The sequence below is a fragment of the Macrotis lagotis genome, chromosome 5, assembly GCF_037893015.1.
Source record: "Macrotis lagotis isolate mMagLag1 chromosome 5, bilby.v1.9.chrom.fasta, whole genome shotgun sequence".
Classification (NCBI taxonomy): domain Eukaryota; kingdom Metazoa; phylum Chordata; class Mammalia; order Peramelemorphia; family Peramelidae; genus Macrotis; species Macrotis lagotis.
In genome coordinates this window covers 133,308,373-133,313,462 of record NC_133662.1, presented here as the reverse complement: position 1 = coordinate 133,313,462, position 5,090 = coordinate 133,308,373, and the positions used below count along the sequence as shown (strand labels likewise).

Here is a 5,090-nt window from a genome sequence, read left to right as displayed (position 1 = left end):
GTTGGTGTTGGAAGAAGCTGAGTACAAATCTGATCTCAGACATTTGACACTTAATAGCTATGTGACCCTGGAAAAGTCATTTAACCACAATTTCCTAGTCCAAAAGAAAAAAAAAACATTAAACTAAAATGTCTTTCAAATTCATACTTTGGTAGAATCAAAATGGTGGACAAAAGGCAGAAATTTGCCTGAGCTCTATTCAAAACCCTTCCAAACACCTTTAAATTAGGACATAAAACATTTCCTGGAATGGCAGAACCCACAAAAGGACAGGATGAAATAATTTTGCAGCCAAGGACAACTTTGAAACTTGGCAGGAAAGATCTGTTACACTTGGGTGAGAGTGGACCACACTCCAACACAGGATACACCATTGCAGACTGGACCCCAACAAACCAGAAGCAGATCATGGAGCCACTGAATCAGTAGCAGCAAAATTTGCTTCTGTAGCTCTCAGCCCACCATCAGGAAGGGAGTTGAGCAACTATCAGAAGGAGATTACATGTTTCTTTGCTGGCATGGGGGGCAGAAATCTGTAGTTTTGTTCATATCTGATGGTGGTACTGGATATTGTCCTAAGTCAAGGAGAAGTATATAGGTGCAGTGAAGCAATCACCCTCATCACAGTTCCAGGGCAGAAAAGAATTCTTGTGGTCACCCACAGAATATCTTACAGGCCAGGAAAGTAATATATATTTCACCTTAGATCACACTACCTTGAAAGAACTGAAAATGTGCAGGTCCCAAAAAATATTTTTGAAAATGTGACATAAAGCTTGGCCTCTCTCCTCTGAATCCCACAGAGCCAGCCCCATCCAGAAATTCAACATGTCGATTTTGAAGATCATTGCAAGAGAGATCTTTGACTCTCGTGGAAACACCACCATTGAAGTTGATCTCTACACTTCAAAAGGTCTATTCAGAGCTGCTGTGCCCAGTGGGGCTTCTACTGGCATCCATGAAGCCCTGGAGCTCTGAGATAATGATAAGACCTACTGTATGGGGAAAGGTGTCTCAAAAGCGGTTGAGCACATCAATAAAACTATTGCCCCGACCCTGATTAGCAAGAAACTGAATGTTGTGGAGCAGGAGAAGATTGACAAATTGATGATAGAGATGGATGGTTCTGAGAATAAATCTAAATTTGGAGCAAATGCCATATTGGGAGTGTCTCTGACTGTTTCTAAGGCTGGGGCTGCAGAGAAAGGTGTCTCCTTGTTCTGCCGTATTGCTGATCTTGCAGGCAATGAAGAAGTCATCCTGCCAGTTCCAGCCTTCAGTGTGATCAATGGTGGCTCCCATGCTGGTAACAAGCTAGCAATGCAAGAATTCATGATCCTCCCTGTTGGAGCATCAAACTTCAAGGAGTCCATGCGCATTGGAGCTGAGTTCTACCACAACCTGAAGAATGTGATTAAGAAGAAATATGGACAGGATGCCAGCAATGTAGGAGATGAAGGTGGCTTTGCTCCTAACATCCTGGAGAATAAAGAAGCTCTGGAGCTGATGAAGGAAGCGATTGGCAAGGCTGGCTATACTGACAAGGTTGTAATTGGCATGGATGTTGCTGCCTCTGAATTCTTCTGGTCTGGGAAATATGACTTGGATTTCAAGTCTCCTGATGATCCCAGCAGATACATCTCACCTGCCGAGCTTGGGGACCTTTACAAGAGCTTCATCAGGACTATCCAGTGGTGTCTATTGAAGATCGCTTTGACCAGGATGATTGGGAAGCTTGGAAGGATTTTCCTGAAACTGCAGGCATCCAGGTTGTAGGGGATGGTCTCACAGTGACCAATCCCAAGAGCATTGAAAAGGCTGTGAATGAGAAAGCTTGCAATTGCCTCCTGCTCAAAATGAACCAGATTGGCTCGGTGACTGAATCTCTCCAGGCATGCAAGTTGGCCCAGTCCAATGGGTGGGGAGTAATGGTTTACCATCTGGAGAGACTGAAGATACCTTCATTGCAGACCTGGTGGTGGGTCTCTGCACTGGGCAATCAATACTGGGGGCCCCCTGCTGATCTGAGCGTTTGGCCAAATATAACCAAAATTCTCAGAATTGAAGAAGAACTGGGCAGCAAGGCTAAATTTGCTGGAAGGAACTTCAGAAACCCTTGTGCCAAGTAAGCTCCATGACCATGAAGCCTCAGAGCTAGTAGGCTACAGTCACCTCAGTAGAAATCCTCCAAAGAATGGGCAGCACCAAGAAGTAGACCAGTTTTGTTTTGGGGATTGGGGCTCTGCTACATAGCTCCACCCTGCTCTCTTCCACCTTTCTGTGTTCTCACTGCTTCCTCTGGTACCTGATAATTTGGTCCTTTTTTGGAAGACCTCATCTTGTGACTGGGTAGAATGATCTGTTCTCACCCCCACCCCCAGTGTTGATGTGCAGAGTCATATACTTGTGATGCAGCCCCCCAACAAGCCCACAGGCCAGATTCTTTAGTGGCTTCTATGTGCAGAATAAAAGTATTCGGTAATCCAAAAAAAAATGTGACATTAAACTATGGAAGCTTGAGACAGTGTCCCCTTCACTCTGGAAGCAGAGCCCTACTTGAATGAAGTGTTAAAATTCAAGCAATAGGTTGAGAAAATGAACAAACTTCAGAAAAAAATTCTGACCACAGAAAATTACTAGGGTGCCGAGGAAGATCAAAACACAAACTCAGAAGACAGCAAAGTCGGAACTCCAAAATCCAACATCTCCAAGAAAATTATGAATGAGCTCAAAAAGAATTTTAAAAATCAAGTAAAAACAGGTAGAAGAAAAATTGGACAGAGAAATGAGTGAAGTAAATCATGAAAAAAAAAGAGTCAACATGTGGGTGGGGAAGATGCACAAAAATATTGAAGAAAATAACACCATAAAAAACAGAATGGGCCAAATTAAAAGAATTTAAAGCTTAGATTAGAGCAAATTGAAGCTAATAACTTTATGAGAAATCAAGAAACATTAAAGCAAAACCAAAAGAATTAAAATATAGAAGACTATCTGAAATATCTCATTGGAAAACCAACTGACCTAGAATATAGATCCAATAATTTAAAAATTATTGATCTGAAAGCCATCATCAAAAAAATAGCCTAAAAATCATCTTTCAAGAGATTACCAAACTGTATGGCCTTGGGCAAGCCACTTAGCCCCATTGCCTTGCAAAAAAAAAAAAGAGAGATTACCAAGGAAAACTCTTCTGATACTATAGAAACAAAGGGTAAAAATAAGTGAAAGAATGCATCACTCACTTTCTGCAAGAGATTCCAAAATGAAAACTCCCAGGAATTTTTTAGCCAAATTCTGGAGCTCCCAGGTCAAGGAGAAAATACTGAAAGCAGTCATAAAAGAACATTTCAAGTATCATGAAGTCACAGTCAGGGTGATATAAGATTTAGGAGCTTCTATGCTAAAGAATCACAGGATTTGAACTATGATACTCTGGAGGGCAAAGCAGTTAGAATTACAACCAAGACTCACCTACTCAGCAAAAATTAAGTATAATCCTTCGGGGGGGGGGGGGGGAATGGATATTCAACAAAACAGAGAACTTTCAAGAATTCCTGATGAAAAGACAAGAGCTGTATAAAAAAATTGACTTTCAAATACAAAACACAAGAGAAGAAGAAAAATAGAGGCAAATAGGAAAGAGAAATCACAAGGAGCTTAATTAAGTTAACTTGTTTACATTCCTAGACAGGAAAACGGTACCTTTAATTCATAAAATCTTTCTTATTATTAGGGCAGTTAGGAATATGTATAGACAGAGAGAACAGGTGTGAGGAGAGTAAGAATTAATGATATATTAAAAATTAGGGGTGAGAAAGGGGAATGTACTGTGAGAAAGGGAAAAGGATATGTTGAATGCAGTAAATTATCTCCCATAAAAGAGACAAGAAAAAAAATTTTATAGTTTTTTTATAGTGGAGGGGAAGAAGAGGGATGGTAGGGTGGGGGTGGCAGAGTCAGTAAATCTCATCAAAATTGGCTCAAAGAGGGGATAACGCACTCAGTTGAGTATAAAAATCTATCTTACCCTTCAGAAAAGTAGGAGGGGAAGGGGGTGTAGAGAATAGAAGGAAACACACTTTTGAGGACAGACAGGATGAAGAGAAAGAGAAAATAGGATAAATGGGGCACAGCATAAAGGTGAATACATTTAGTAAGCATGACTGTGAAAAAAATTTGAAGCAAATTTCTCTGATAAAGACTCATTTCTCAAATACACAAACTCAGTCAAATTTATAATAGGAGTCATTCCCCACCTGATGAATGATCAGGAGATATGAAGAGTTTTCAGATGAAATCTTTAACCATATGAGACAATACATTAAATCACTACAGATTGAAGTAATGCAAATTACTTTGAGGTTCTCCCTCATGACTATTAGATTGGCTAATAGGACAGAAACGGAAAATGACACATGCTGGAGATGATGTGCAAACAATGAGGCAATAATATACTATTGATAGAGTTGTGAACTGATTCCACCATTTTAAGAGCAATTTGGAGGTATGCTCTAAGGACTATAGAATTACACACACACACACACATATATATAAATATATATATATATATGTATATGTATATATGTATATGTATATGTATATATATGTATGTATATATATGCATGTATATATACCTTTTGACATAGCAGTGCCACTAATAGGTTCATATCCCAAAAGATATTTAAAAAAATGAAGGGGAAATGACACCCATACCAAAATTGGCCATGTACTAGGGCACAAAAACCTTAGAATCAAATGCAGAAAGGCAGAAATAATAAATAATACTTCTCTGACCATGATGCAAATAAAAATAAAAAGGACCATGAAAAGATAAACCAAAAACTAATTTGAAATTAAATAACTTTATCTTAAATAATGGGTGGATAAGATAGCAAATAATAGAAATAATAATTATACCCAAGAAAATGATAATAATGAGACATCATACCAAAATTTACAGGATGCAGCCAAAGCAATTTTGAGGGGGAATTTTATATCTCTAAACGCCTGTATGAATTAAGAGGAGATCAATGAATTGAGTATGCAACTTAACAAAGCTAGAAAAAAACAAATTAAAGATGCCTGAT

At 38.9% G+C, this 5,090-nt stretch overlaps 1 pseudogene; it reads left to right on the top strand.

Annotated features, from left to right (window-relative positions):
• Window positions 1-828: 828 nt before the first annotated feature.
• Window positions 829-2,167, top strand: LOC141489886 (alpha-enolase pseudogene; annotated as a pseudogene).
• Window positions 2,168-5,090: the final 2,923 nt, after the last annotated feature.